Source organism: Oryctolagus cuniculus, chromosome 9 (genome assembly GCF_964237555.1).
Source record: "Oryctolagus cuniculus chromosome 9, mOryCun1.1, whole genome shotgun sequence".
NCBI classification, from domain to species: Eukaryota; Metazoa; Chordata; class Mammalia; order Lagomorpha; family Leporidae; genus Oryctolagus; species Oryctolagus cuniculus.
In genome coordinates this window covers 132344734-132360350 of record NC_091440.1, presented here as the reverse complement: position 1 = coordinate 132360350, position 15617 = coordinate 132344734, and the positions used below count along the sequence as shown (strand labels likewise).

Here is a 15617-nt window from a genome sequence, read left to right as displayed (position 1 = left end):
ACACCCCGGTGATGGAGTGACACTCTCAAGTGTGCTGAAATGCAGTGGGGAACGCTTGCCAAGCAGTGCCCATGCTCTTGTCAGCACTGCTCTCATAGTGCTTCCCTTTGCAAAATGAAATTAAACAAATCTTATAAAGCATAGTTGGCCTTATCTATTATCCATCTTAGTCATTTATCACATTTTAGAATTTATTATCAATAAGCATACTTAAAGAAGTAAATACAAATATATTGTACATATTTTATCAATTACTTATTACAATAATTGGATGTGTAGGTAGTCACCAAGAATGTAAATTTACTATCAAAAGCATCCTTGTAGAATTTTACTCTATCTAGAGTCTCTTACCGAATATTTGTTAATGCTATCTTCTCACGCTAAAGAGATGTTCAGGAATTCAGATCATGCTGAACATTATTTGCATACTTATTAATTATTTCCTAAGCATTTAAGCAAGCAGCTTAATTCACAAAGACTTCTGGCAAATAGAATAGTAAAGCCCTGTTATTTTCAGTTCTGCAGAGTTTCTGCAAATTTTATTGACTTCTTATGTAGTGGGTTCTATCGTTGCATAACCTTATTTTTTTTAAAAGATCAAAAAATAAACATAACATTTTTGGAGTAAATTTCATACTCCACCATCTGTCCATTCCTTTAAATGAGGGAAAAGAACAAAACTCGTATAGGTAGAATCCAAATTATCTCCTTTCTGACAAGGTCTTTTCTCAAGGACAAGGGAGTCCGAATTGTTTTAATTCCATCTGCTGAATTTGCATGCAACACGGATTTCTGGAACACCTCTGCGCTCGCCTCTATTTCTGGGTGGAGAGTCGAGCATTCTTGGTTTCACCCACCATCTTTTGGTAGAATTCGGAAACGCCGGCATTCAGGAAACGATCCGAGCCAAAGCAATGCCATAACCCTGCTGAAACTTGCCCACAAGGAGGTAATTTTCACTTACTGAGCTCACTCCACGCCGCCCTCCCCAGTTGCTGTCCTCCGTCCACTGAAGACACACTAGGCTGAGCTCTGCGGCTTTCCTGAAAAGCCTTAGCATGAAACCTAAAATACCCTACCCTCCAACACGTCAAACAGGTACAACAAAGTCACCACTCAATTAACATGACAACTGGGAGCCCTGCCGGGCTGGCCAGAGGAGGTGAGTCAGCTCTGGGATTCCGCACCGCCCTTAGCTGCGCTCAGCACATTCTGGTTTAGGATTACCTAACCTGCACAAAAACCTTGGACTTACCTCCCGTGCTGGATTAGCTGTCGTTCCGGTCGTTCCGGGTAAGATCTCTATTGCAAAGCGGCCATTAGAGTAAGTGCAGAGACAGCTATCCCCGGATACGCCTCTCTCCTGCAGCAGAAAGCAAGTTAAAAAGACTTCAAGCTGTGACCTCAGAAGCAGGCACAGCCGCTCCCATCCTTCAGCCAACCTTCTGGGGAGAGCAGGTTAGATGACTGCAAAGCTGGCTCTCGACAGAGCAACACTTTCAAATAAAGCATTCTGTGCCCGGAGCGGGAAGATCTGCATCCTCCAAATCCCGCTGGCCCGAGTCAATGCTGCTTCTATGCCTGCAAATATTAAGCATTTCACTGCAGTCACTTCACGCTAGAAACTGTCTGAGGCAACTTCACAAACCCTGTCATTCTGTTTGGAGACTAAAGAAGGAGGACCGCATGCATAATTCATGCATTAGAATCTTCAATGCACTTCCTGTAGCCGATGTTCTATCCAGTAATGGGCTATTGATCATCTCATTGCTAAGATCATTGGAGCTCCGCGATTGGTTTATTTCCACAAATAAAATCACAACCTAAATCAGAGGCAGCTTCCTCCCACCCCGCAGCGTGCACTCGGCTAAGACACTGGCACAGCCAGAGGAGGTGCCATTTACATACTGCAGAAGGTTTGAACTGGACTCTCATCGACAGAAACACTACAGCATTTTTCTTTCTTAATTCAAAAGACATGCTTTCTGTAGGTTTAGGCTGAATACTGCACGTTATACATGACGTCCATCAAGTTGTATTTTTTTTCTTACCATTTCTGGTGTTCGAGAAATGGCTATATGATTTTTTCTTTTCAATGAGAGACTGATACACACCCACAGAATTAGGAGATTTTTACCTGGACTCATCTGAATAACCTAGCAGAGAACACTTTAAAACAATTCATTTTCCACCTCAGAAATGAGGAAGGGGTCTCCTTTTTGCAAATCATTATAGTGGGGGTGTGTGTCCATCAACAGTGACTGCTTTGGTCTATGCATGTCCTTACTACGGGTGTGTCAGTGGTTCTCAAAGCTCCTCCTTTCAGACTTTAAGCTTCCAACCAATACCACTGATTTTACTGCATGAAAAAGCAGGCTTTCAAACAAAAAATGTGCACTTAATGATGCTAATATTCATCAGGGGAAAACTCAGAAAAGATTTTAAAATTTCCTAACACTATTTGCAAAAGTATTATAGTGGGAGATGCATGTAAATCAACATATGGAAATCTGGAAAAGAAAGTCTATTTCACAATGTGCCTTGAATATAAAACGAATTAAGGCTCATTTTTCTACCCAAAAGCACTGAAGGATTTGTTATTAAGGTCAATGAGATGCATAAAGTCTTATCATTCCAAAGCCTTCTTGTACACACACACACACACACACACACAGGATTGCTGTTTCCATGTCATCAAACCTTACCACCTGTAACCCACAGGGAAACCGTCAGGTTTGTGGCTTGGAGTTGGAGCACAGAATAGATGTTAGAACATGACTAGCAATCATACTGGGGAGGGATTCACCTTTGGGAATGCAGAATCATGGTGATTTTTCAGTCAATGAACGGACAGCTGATATGAACCTGTGATGGTGGTGTGGGTCCTCATGACACGCATGGAGTTCAGAGATGCCTCTCCTCCAAGTGCAAGCAAAGCCTAAGCCCTGCTAGCCACAGAAAGGACAGCTGTACCTGATCATTACGGATTATGCTAGAATATTCTAGATGGTGATTTGAGGTATGAATCTTCTAATCATACTATTATTTATGACATATTTATGTTGCCTTGCCTTGAGTAGCTTCCAATTTTGTTTTACTTATATATAGTCACTAATATTGCCATTAACCTAATATACTTCAAGTAAGCTTCATAGAAGACATTATTGTATAATATTTATATCTCACTGAATAATATTCTTTGATCTCTAAATCCAAGATTGAAAGGCACTGGAAATTTCAAAAATTATGGAAGATTATCAATTTAATCAACCAGAGGGGCAATTTCCCAACAGAGCATCTCATTTAAAAATAAAAGAGGTTCAAAATGTTGGGACTAATCAGGTAGCAGGATATGGAGTACAATTTAGAAAACATGAATTACTGATTATAACACATAATAAGGAGATATGTAAAGATCAGAAATTTAAACTTCCTGTAATGATATCACTCAACAACGCACAACCAAGCGGCAGCAAAGAGCCTGAACTTTGCCCACCTCCCTACAGTGACCAGGAGGGAAGCCAGTATCTTCTCTTGCATATAAATATCTGTAATCTGAGTCTAAAATGAAGATGGTGACTTTGCACTTGCTTGAAAGCTCAAGAATCAATTATTAGCAGATGGGGAAACACATACACACACACACATCTGTGCACACGCACACACACACATCTATGCACATGCACACACATACACACACGCACACACATCTATGAACATGCACACACACTACCGATTTAGAATAGACCAGGATTAGGAATAGCAAAACAGAAAAAGAAACAGCAAGAGAAACACGATGGAGATAGTAAGTCCCAAAGGAATCCGAGGCAGGACAGTCAGCAAGCCGTGAATGGAGATGATGGCACTTGCAGATAAAACAAAGCCCACAGCTGTAATAAAGAACTAAGTTCCATTTTCCAGAAGTCTGGCTCTGCCTGAGGAAAACACTCACCCGATCTTTTCAAATGGATGGAAAACAGGGCTGGCTGCATTAGACAAATCTGATCTCTTCACAGATCAAGACGCTCTCCAACATTTTGAGTTTATAATGCGTATAAACACGGACTGCACTCCGTAATGCAAATAGAGTCAATAAAAGGAATCAAATTTGGGAATAAAACAAAGCCCAAACATGTCTAATTAATGTTTAATTTGTAAAATCTGTGACATCTATTAAGCTACACATATCTTAGTTCTTCAATCAACTGATTTAACTTGATCACCACAAAGCCCTTATCAATTAAGTAGCTGTATTTCCATCTTAGCCAATTAAAAGCCATGCTCAGAGAAAGAAGACCAAGCGGGTGAGCTGAAGTCCCTTCCGGGGTTTCTCAGGTTTCTCAGTTCCTCCCCAGAGTCTCTTCTACCACAGCTGCCGACCACACCCAGAACCAGTCCTAACAGACATTTGCTCTCCATTTCTTTGCTTTTTCATGTCCAGGAAGACCCACAAGTGGCCAGTTTTCTATAAAAATAAACTTTGACTCGTCATGACTAATTTAAAAAAAAAAATAAGACCGAATTAGAATATGGAAAAGAATGAACACTTGTTGTTTCATTCCAAACTTATATGGTATTCTACATAATACAACTGAACAGAGCTAATTTATAAAGATGCTATCGTCCCATTTTTACCGATGGGAACAGCCTGAAATGGTTCAGCTCTTAAATAAAAAGAACAAAGCAGGAAGCGAGAATTTGAGTTCCCTAAGACACAAGTCTGCACTTATTAGACTCTCTCAAACTTCAGCAGAATTTTTAGAAATCACTGAGCAGCATAAAGCAGAGCTTCAACTATCAACCTGGAGAGAGCTTCCTGGCCCAGCACAAGGAGGGAAAGGACAGGAGAACTCCCTTACCACGACGCCAGTCGTGTCGGATTCAAAGACGAGGAAGACGGTGTGACTTCATCATGGGTTGTCTGGAGACCCTCACAGACACACAGAAGCTGGAGTGACAGGCCTGGGGAAGATGTCAACCCCAAACCCAGCGGTCTGCAGTCTCTGCTCGGGACAGGAAAGTTGTGTCTGACGAGACAGCGGTGTACGGAGGCCCACAGGCACACACAGCTTTACCTATCACACCGGGTGTGCGACACACATTGTGTTCCTGCTTCTGTTTGCTATCTACACATCTGAACTACTAGCAAGTGAGGAGAAGAAACAGAATCGCAGGCAGGCACTGCGGCACAGCGGTTTAGCCGTCACTCCGGATGCTAGCAGAGTATCTTGCTAAACTCCCGGTTACCTTCCACTTCTAACCCAGCTTTCTGTTTAACGCATTTAAAAGGCGGTGGATGATGGCCAAAGCACTAGGGCTCCTGCCCCCTACATGGGAGCCCCAGACAGAGTTCCTGGCCCGTGGCTTCTCCCTGGCCTACCCCTGCCTGTTGTGGGTATCTGGGAAGTGAACCAGTGGATAAAAGATTCTTTGTCTGTCTCCCCATCTCTGCCTTTCAAATAAATTTTTAAAAAATCTTTAAGAAAAGAAATAATATAAGGAAGCAAGATAAGAAGGTTTTATAGTTGGAAACTTCCCCTACTTCAGTTTCTATTATCCTTTCCAAAAGGGTAACCAGAATTAAAATCAATCCTGGGGCGGTGCTGTGGCATAGTGGGCTAAGCCTCCACCTGCAGTGCCAGTATCCCATATGAATGCCGGTTCATGTCCCGGCTGCTACTCTTCCAATACAGCTCTCTGATAACGGCCTGGGAAAGCAGTGGAAGATGACCCAAGTCCTTGGGCCCCTACAACCACGTGGGAAACCTGGAGGAAGCTTCTGGCTCCTGGCTTCAGATCAGCCCAGCTCTGACCTTTGCAGCCATTTGGGGAGTAAACCAGCAAATGAAGACATCTCTGTATCTCAGTCTGTTGTTCTCGCTCTCAAATAAATAAATAAATATTTAAAAAAAACTATTCTGAACTATTTTTTAAAAAACTATTCTATTTTTAAAAACTATTCAACTCTATTTAAAACATCTCTCTGGTCAGCAGGAAGGAAACGCCATTAAATAAAGAAGAAAAATAGGGGCTGATGTTGTGACATTGTGGGTAAAGCCACTGCCTGCAATGCTGGCATCCCAGATGGGCACCGGTTCCAGTCCCAGCTTCTCCACTTCTGATCCAGCTCTCTGCTATGGCCTAGAAAAGCAGCAGAATATGATCCAAGTCTTGGGACCCCTGTATCCGTGTGGGAGACTCAGATGAAGCTCCTGGCTTCGGATCAGCCCAGCTCCAGCCATTGCTGCCACTTGGGAGAGTGAACCAGGTGGAAGACACCTCTAGCTCGCTCACTCTCTCTCAATATATATATAACTCTGCCTTTAAAAAAAAAAAGAAGAAGAAGAAGAAGAAATAAATAGTGGTGGGGCCAGTGCTGTGGCATATGGAGTCAAGCCCCTGCCTGTTGCACTGGCGTCCTGTATGGGCACTGGTTTGAGTCCCAGCTGCCCTGCTTCCAATCCAGCTCCCTGCTAATGCACCTGGGAAAGCAGTGGGGGACAGCCCAAGTCCTTGGACCACTGAACCCATGTGGGAGACCAGACGAAGCTCCTGACTCCTGGCTTCAGCCTGGCTCAGCCCTAGTTGTTGTGGCCATTTGGAGAGTGAACCAGCAGATGGAAGATATTCTCTCTCTCCGTCTCTCTCTCTCTCTCTCTCTTACTCTGCCTTTCAAATAAATATATCATAAAATAAAAATAAATAATGGTAATGAATGGGTAGCAAACACATCCATGTAACATTAAAGGATTCCTTCCCCATTAAAATACCTGATATTTCCTCTCATATTTCAATTAGCTTTCAGATAACAGTATTCCCAAGTAATTCCCCAGGTTTCATGAAAATGACCTAATTGCAATTGAATCACCATAGAAAACGAGGTTACCAAGAACACTACTAACAATTACAGGTATAATTGAAAATTATAATTTCAAGTCTGAGATTTATTAAAGTATTACAAATGATTACAGTAATCCCTGTTTAATCATATTTACGTGTGGTTACTGTACAAGAGGCAGTCTTTCTTTGTAAGCTCTCCTTGAAGAAAGGCGTATTTAACTCTGACTCAAGAGATGTGAGCAACCGGCTCTTCCCCTTGAGAGTCACCCAACAGCTTTGGGAATACGCCAGCCTGTCTCTCCAGACACCCGTTAGGAAAGAGCTTTTAGAATTACATCCTACTTATCATCTCCAGTAACAAGTTCCAATATTTGCAATACAGCCTAAATGTACTTTCAGTCGCAAGGCAGTTTAGACCTGTCTCGTTATTCCTCAACAGTCGATGTCTGCACACAACTTGGTTCTTTTAGTCTTTCTGAGGATTTGAAAAGTATGACTCCACCTACAGGTAATTCTTTTAAGATGGTTCACTGTGGAGTGACTTCAGCAAGACAGCAGAGAAGGACAAAGCAGCTTTCTCTCTCCCACAAACAAGAGCAACGGGACATAAACAAAAACAGCTCTGGGAGTGCTTGAGGTCCAACTAAGAATGGACAGCTACAGAGGGCAGGGAAACGTGGAGGAAGATAGTACAGAAAGGAGGCTGGAGAGAGCATTCCAGAGGAGTCTAGGGCTGGCCAGCAGGGTGGCAGAGATAGATGTAAACCTGGTTCCCAGTGCCTGCTCTTCAGAGGACACTGACAGCTTTAACCTTTTTTTTTTTTTTTTTTTTTTTTTTTTTTTTTTGCGCAGAAAACAAACAGGTCAGGTTTAATCGAGGGCATGGGCCCCTCACAGGGATTTTGTAGTAAAAAGAGTGGATTGACAAGCTCAAGGCACCTCCTGGGACCCTCCCCCCTCCATTCCACCCACCACAAAGATCAGCTTGGCTGGGAAGGGAGGGGCTGTGCCAGGGGTAGGCCCGTGGAGACTGAGTGACTTGGGCTCAAGTTCTAACTGAAGGCTCCTGAACAGCACAAAAGGGGTCTCAGGTAGGGTCTGGGGGACATGAGGGCAGGGGGCCTTCCCCTCACTCCAGGAGTGCTACTCAGGTAGGTCTGACAGGTCCTAAGGCACAGACTGGCGGAGACAGGGGCAGTAAGGCATGCGCCCATGGGGCCCCCGGGCTCGGGGAAAGTAGAGGTAGGAGAGAGGGCGGAACCAAGTCAGCCACTTGTGAAACCTCCCTCGCCCAGGGCTGGAAGGAGTTAGTGTGATAGGCTCACTGTGGGGTAGACGGCCAGAGGATGCTGGCCTGAGTCCAGTTCTGAGCCAACCCATGGGCAGCTCGGGGCTGGGAAATACAACCAACAGCCATCACTGCCAGGTGTCCCTGACACACACAACCAGAGAAACAGATGGTGCTGTGCTCCCTCCTTCAGAAGTAGCCACAGTTGGGTGGCCATAGTCCCAACCACACAGCGCCAGGATGCTGGCATCATGACCACCCCACCTTGTTCTGCACCCTGAACCCTGGCTGCACAGGTCCCCAGGAATGCCCAAGCATCAGATGCTAGAACCACCAGCACTGTGTCCCAGGCGCTGAAGCTGCAACTGCTCTGTGCATAACTGTGCTCTGGGCTTTCTCTCCATGATCATCCAGACATCAGGGCAAACGGGCAGTGAGCACGCCAGAACTGGGATCCTTGGAGCCATTGCTTGTGCTTGTGTGCTATGCTCTAGATCCCAGCCCTAGGGTGCCACAGGCAATGAAGACACCACCAGAGCTGGTCTGCACCCCCACAGTGCTAGAGCAAAAATAGCTGTGCACTCACCTGCACTCCACACCCCAGCTCTGTGACTGTTCTATGAGCAAATACACTTGGCACAACATGAACTGCACGGCACTGGGAGTACCTGCATCCTGAACATCACAGTTATCAACACTCTGCACCCCAGAGCCACTGACCCACCACACATCCCATGCTCCAGGACCTAGCTCTGTGGATACAAAATAGATATCGAGCACCAGTCAGGCCACGGCTATTGTGAGAGGAGATTAGGAGAACCTCAGCCTTCTTCATCAATAATCTCAAATAATAATCAATAATCAATAAATCAATAATCTCACTGCTGTGGCAGACTTGGCCACTGGAGACCACCACAATTTTCACCAGTGTTCATTATGTCTGGCAGAAATGGATGGTGACTACACCGCCACAACCATTATAAGAGCTGGAATCACCCACCCACAGGTGAATGCATTTCCTTAGATGAGCAGACTGTTGTATCACATGGGCAAACATCAACACAAAGCAACAGGAAACAACCGAGGAAACATTACCACCAAAGGAACACAACAATTTCCCGATAAACTATCACAAAGATATGGAAATCTACACATTACCTGAAATATAATTCAAAATAATTATTTCAAGAATGTTTAGCAAAATACACAATAAACATAGCCACTTAATGAGCTCAGGAAAGAAACACAAACAAGAAGTTTAAGAGAGAGGTAGAAATAATACGCTGTGGCTGAAAAATACCATGATTGAAATGAAAATGCCATGGACAGCATGGTTAGCAGGTATCATCAAGCAGAAGAAAGAACACGCAAGCTCATAGACAGGAAATGTGAACGTGTCTAGTCACTAGAATAAAAGAAAGGGAAGTAAGAAAGACTCTCAGACTGAAGTGATATCATCAACTTCACATGAAACGAGTTGTAGAAGGAAAATGAAAAGAGAAAGGGCAGAAATCTCATTTAAAGAATAACTAGAAACTTGCCTAACCTGGGAAAAGACAGGAACCACTATAATTAGAAGTTCAGTTCTCCAAATAAAGCTCAATCCAAAGAAGACACCACAAAGACAAATTACAATCCAACTGTCAACCACAAAAGCAGAAAATGGGAATAATTATCTTGCTCAAATGTCTCTTGGGTCCACGTGGTCTTCAGTGTTAAGTCTGCTGTGTTTACTGATGTTCCGTCTGAACGCTCCATTCCTTGTTGAAGACAGAACATCGAAGTCTCCAACTACTATTGCATTTCTATTCTTCCCGACAGTTCTAGTAAGATTTATGTATTTAGATGCTAAATGTTGCACATACATCTTTGTGATGAACGACCACTTTATCAATATATGATGACCTCCTTTCTCTACTGTGACAGTTTCTGTATTACAGTCTATTTTATCAAATGTCACTATGGCTACCAAGGCTCTGTTTTGATTTTAATTCACATGGGATATAGTTTTCGGTACTTTCACTTTCTGTCTACATTTCTCTTGTAGGCAGCACACAGCTGCATCTTAGAAAAAAAAAAGACTGATTCAGCCACTCTTGATAATTTAGCCAATTTATATACAAGGTAACCACTGATAGGTAAGAGCTTAATACCTCCACTGGTTCAAACCACTGTTTGATCATTTTATGAGATTGTATATTTTCTTTTTTGTGTGTGTGTCTACAATAGGTTTTTGCACTGTGGTTACCATAATGTTCATATACATAGCATCTTATAGAAGACAGCTTCAAAAAGTTCATGGAAAACTGGAATTAAATTCTAAATATATTTTGGTGCATTTTTTTTTAATTTTAAAGCTTTTTTTTAATGTATACAATTTTCACAGATACAATTTTAGGAATATATTGGCCCCCCCCCATACCTACTCTCCCACCTCCACTCCCATCTCACCTTCTACTCCCTCTCCCATCCCATTCCTCATTAGCCTTCATTTTTAATTAACTTTATATACAGAAGACCAACTCTTTACTAAGATTTCAAGTTTGTATCCCCCACACACAAAACGTAAAAAGTACTGTTTGAGAACAAATTTTGCAGTTAATTCTCATTGTACAACTCATCAAGGACAGAGGTCCTGCATGGGGAGCAAGTGCACAGTGACTCCTGTTATTAATTTAACAAAATCGACACTCTTATTTATGACGTCAGTGATCACCCAAGGCTCTTGCCATGAGCTGCAAGGCTATGAAAGTTTGTGACCACAAACTCCATCAGTATTTAGACAGGGCCATAAGCAAAGGGGAAGTTCTCTCCTATCTTTAGAGAAAAGTACATCCTTTTTTGATGGCCCCTTCTTTCCACTGGGGTCTCACTCACAGAGATCCTTCATGTAGGACATTTTTTGCCCCAGTGTCTTGGCTTTCCATGCCTGAATTGCTCTCATGGGTTTTTCAGCCACATCCAAGTGCCGTAAGGGCTGATTCTGATGTCAGAGTGTTGCTTAAAACTTTTGTCATTCTATGAATCTGCTGTGTGGACTGCTTCCCATACTGGACATTCTGTCCTTTTTTAGTTCTATTATTATTACCAGGCATTTGATGTTATTTATATGCTGTCTTTAATACTTAATCCTATTTATATGTTCACTTTAACACTTAATACAATCACTTTAACTAATAATTAAGATGGTATTTTACAGCTTTACAGTTACAAACTTCCTTCTCTCTTATTCCCCCTCTTATTTTTTACTGAGATTTATTTTCAATTAACTATATATATATATACATGAATAACTATGTTAAGTAAAGAGTTCAACATATAAAATAAAGAAGAGAAAAAAATAACAAAAAATAAAAAACCGTTCCTCGACAGTGAAAATGAGGGCTCTTCAAGTCACTGTTTCTAATAATTAAAAAAAAATCTATATATGGTGTTTTAAACAACATGCACTGTCCATGAACTTCTGAAGAATGCTTACATGCACTGATTTCAAAACATTTTTGAAGTAAAATAAACACCTTTTAATTCCATCTTCCACAAACTACTTGAAGTACCTTCATACAGATTCAGTGCAACTCATACAGAAATTCCATTTTGTGGCATTTTCCCGCAAATTTGAAAATAGCCAATCCCAAAATCCTGATGGAATGAGAAACATTTAAAAGTTTTTATTGAAGTATAATGCATTTCAAATTGCCTGTGGACTCCAGTGGTACCCAGTCTGGGAATGAGATACATTCGTTTCACCTCAACTGTTTTACATGGAAATTTCAAACGAATCTGTAAAGCTGTAAAATTTTCCAAACATAAGGATACTTCAAAAATTAGCTTGTACAGACTTTTAATATTCACATGCTTCCTATTTTTTAAACACAGGTTCAAGACCTAAAATATAATATTTTCAGGTAATATGAGAATTTTGTGGAGGTCTTTTTGATACACTTACTTTGGAATACATTTTATTTCCTGCCAAAGCTAGATCTCACAGTGGGATATCAGTGTACCAGTCAGTTCTTTTGTGCATCTTTGCTTTTGTGAGGTTATTGCATAAGGCATCCAACTCTGCTTTGTCATGAGGAGTTTTATCTTGAAACCAGTGACTGAAATTTCCTTGAAAAGATTTCATCGCAGGCATCTGTTGACGAGATTAATGAGTCACAGCAATACAATGAAAACACCACTACTACTTGGTTTTGGGAAGTGGGTATAAGGATCTTTCCGAGCAGAGTTCATTTACTGAAATATATTCAAATTTGAATTAAAAGAAGATAGTTGATTTAAAGGAGGGAAATAATGGTTTTAATTTATGAGGCTAGTTTATGATCTAGACTATCTTTTTGAGATAAAATTCTCAAGATTCAAAATTCTTGGCTTGGCCAGTGCCACGGCTCACTAGGCTAATCCTCCGCCTTGCGGCGACGGCACACCGGGTTCTAGTCCTGGTCGTGGCACCAGATTCTGTCCCGGTTGCCCCTCTTCCAGGCCAGCTCTCTGCTGTGACCCGGGAGTACAGTGGAGGATGGCCCAAGTGCTTGGGCCCTGCACCCCATGGGAGACCAGGATAAGTACCTGGCTCTTGCCATCGGATCAGCGCGGTGTGCCAGCCACAGCGCGCCAGCCGCAGCGGCCATTGGAGGGTGAACCAACAGCAAAAGGAAGACCTTTCTCTCTGTCTCTCTCTCTCACTGTCCACTCTGCTTGTCAAAAAAAAAAAAAAAAAAAGTTCTTGGCTTGAGAGACCATTATATGGCCCAGTAATGGTTATGTCTGAAAATAATCCAAATCCAAGGCACAAATAAAAACAACTTTACGGAATCAAGGCCAAAGAAACACTGTCATATGTCTTTCACAAATACACACAGAAGAGAGCTGCGAATCAAAACTTAACCTGGTGTCATCCTTGTCCACAAAGGTTTAGTTCAAACCAGTGGTCTATAGGAGGCAGCCTATAGTACAGGTATCAGCCCATTTCAATCTTTTGGAAATTTTGAAAGACAATCATTAAACACAGTTATTGATAATGATCATTTTATTTATTTATTTTTTAAAGATTTATCCATTTATTTGAAAGTCAGAGTTACACAGAGAGATAAAGAGAGGCAGAGAGAGACAGAGAGAGGTCTTCCATCCGATGGTTCACTCTCCAGTTGGTCGCAATGGCCAGAGCTGTGCCGATCCAAAGCCAGGAGCCAGGAGCTTCCTCCAGGTCTCCCACATGGGGGCAGGGGCCCAAGGACTTGGGCCATCTTTTATTGCTTTCCCAGGCCATAGCAGAGAGCTGGATGGGAAGTGGAGCAGCTGGGACTAGAATCAGAGCCCATATGGGATGCCGGCGCTTCAGGCCAGGGCGTTAACCTGCTGTGGCACAGCGCTGGCCCCATATTACAATCATTTTATAAACTTACAATTATCAAGTAATAGTTTAAAACAATAAATACTGCAGCATCACAACCTTTTCTCCAAGCACTGGCCTCACACTAGAGAAATCTGAAGCCTCTGTCCCTTTGGTGATAACCCAAGTAAGAGCAAAACTAAAAGCACAGATCTACTTTCCTGCACCAACAACCCGAGAGAAGGTGTGTGCTTGCTTTCAAGTATAAATATAGCTTAGTTCAACCTCTACTCTTCTTCTACACAGAATGTTTAGCAAACATTATAGACACACGCACACGAACACACACACACACACACGAGAGAGAGAGAGAGAGAGAGAGAAAGAGAGAGAGAGAGCGCGCGCTTGTGAGCGTAAACTCATTTTCAAGAACAAAGCAACCAACTGAACCAGACTCAGAGATGGCTCAGACATTTGAATCATCAGATAGGGGATTTAAAGATACAGTGATTAGGGAATGGGCATTTAGCCCAGTGGTTAAGACACCAGCATCCTACACGGGAGTGCCTTGGTTGGATTCGCAGTTCTGGTGTCGGACTCCAGCTTCCCTCAGTGCAGATCCTGTGAGGCAGGGGATGGCTCTGATGAGTGGGTTCCTGCCCTCCGTGTGGAGACCTGGATTCCACTCCCAGCTCCCAGCACTGGGGCCAGCCTCGTCCCAGCAACTGCAGGCCTTGGGAGAATGCATCAGTGCATGGGGTATTTCTTTCTTTCTTCCTCTCTCTATTTAACTCTTTCCCCATCTCCCAAATAAATAAAACTTAAAATAATAAACTGACAGCAATCAAAATACTAAAGGATACAGTGCAGAGAGTAGAAAACATGCATGATCGTCATGCAGGATTTGAGCTGGGAGACTGAAACTTCACGTAAAAGGCAAATGGCAATGGCAGAATAAACCAAGGTGACAATAAAAATTGAGAATTCTTTTAATTCTTGTAATGCACCAGTATACTTGACACAATGGAGGGAAAATTCAGTGAAATTGTTGAGAGTGTACTACAAATTATTCAAAATGAAGCAGAGCAGGAAAAGTAGGAGGAGGAAAACAGAAGGTGGTTTCCAAGCATTCTGGAACAACATCCACTGGTAAATGGCAGTTATGTCCCGTTTAAGGGAAAGCAGGGAGAATGGGAGAGTGATATCTGAAATGATAGTGACTGAAAATGATCAAAACAGAACTTAAAAAATCAAACACTCAGAGACTCAGAGAACATCCAACAGTATAAATACCAAAAACAAACAGGTTAAATACATTTCCCAACCAACAAAAGGTGAAGCAATTCATTCCCAAAACCTAAATTACAAGAAATATTAAAATAATGTCTCCTGGCAGAGAGAAATGTGATACTAGTGATAAATTGGGTCTACACAAAGAGAGCTCTACAACTGGTAAAACAAAACAAAACAAAACAAAACAAAACAAAACATGGCCCGTTGTGCTCCAGTTGCCATGAGACCTCCAACCCTCATACCATGGCAATCTGCCTTTCCTACCCTGAAATCTTACTCTTCTGATGCTTAAGTCTTATCCTCCTCTCTACTCATTAGCAGGTCTCCATCCTGTAATTAATGAGAGGATGCGCCTCTAGTCCCACAGATAACACAAGGTCAGACCACCACCTCCTCTGATATCAGCGGAGTAGTTACATGATTCTACATTTTAATTCCAAAGATAAAGTCTGTTAAGATGTCCTCAAACCAATTCTGAAAAATAGCAACAGAAGCTGAATAAAATTCTATGGAGTAATTGAAGAAAATGGCTAGCGAGGTTTCTTACGATGGTGGATGGTGTGTAATGTGTTTATGTATACAGAGATCACCAACTTTTGTACTGAAATTTATTAGCATTCATAAATACAAATTTATATAAATTGCCCACTTCAAACTAATTACTGTTCATTCCCGGGGAATACAAGAGGGTTTCAAGCCACATGACCTAATCTCTTCCTTGCCTGATCTGATGTCTGTTCTAAACAATTTTGAGAATGAAGTCTAGATGTAAAAATGACTTAGAATTCTTTGAGTTAGAAGAGGAAGTTGGGGCAAGTATTGCGACATAGTGGTATCCATGATACCAACATCCCACATGATTGC

General features: G+C 42.1%; 1 protein-coding gene across 6 annotated transcripts in view; it reads right to left on the bottom strand.

Annotated features, from left to right (window-relative positions):
- Positions 1-15617, bottom strand: part of CNTN1 (contactin 1) — a 379791-nt gene that overhangs the window by 236687 nt on the left and 127487 nt on the right. For 3 of the 6 annotated variants that reach the window (XM_051850934.2, XM_051850936.2, XM_070049666.1), the window contains one exon: positions 1256-1363. The exons of 2 other annotated variants lie outside the window; for them this stretch is intronic. The gene's annotated coding sequence lies outside the window, so the exon portion shown is untranslated. Of the gene's footprint in view, positions 1-1255; positions 1364-1442; positions 1632-15617 lie in introns of those variants that run through there. One more of the 6 variants, XM_008259400.4, reaches the window with a different exon arrangement.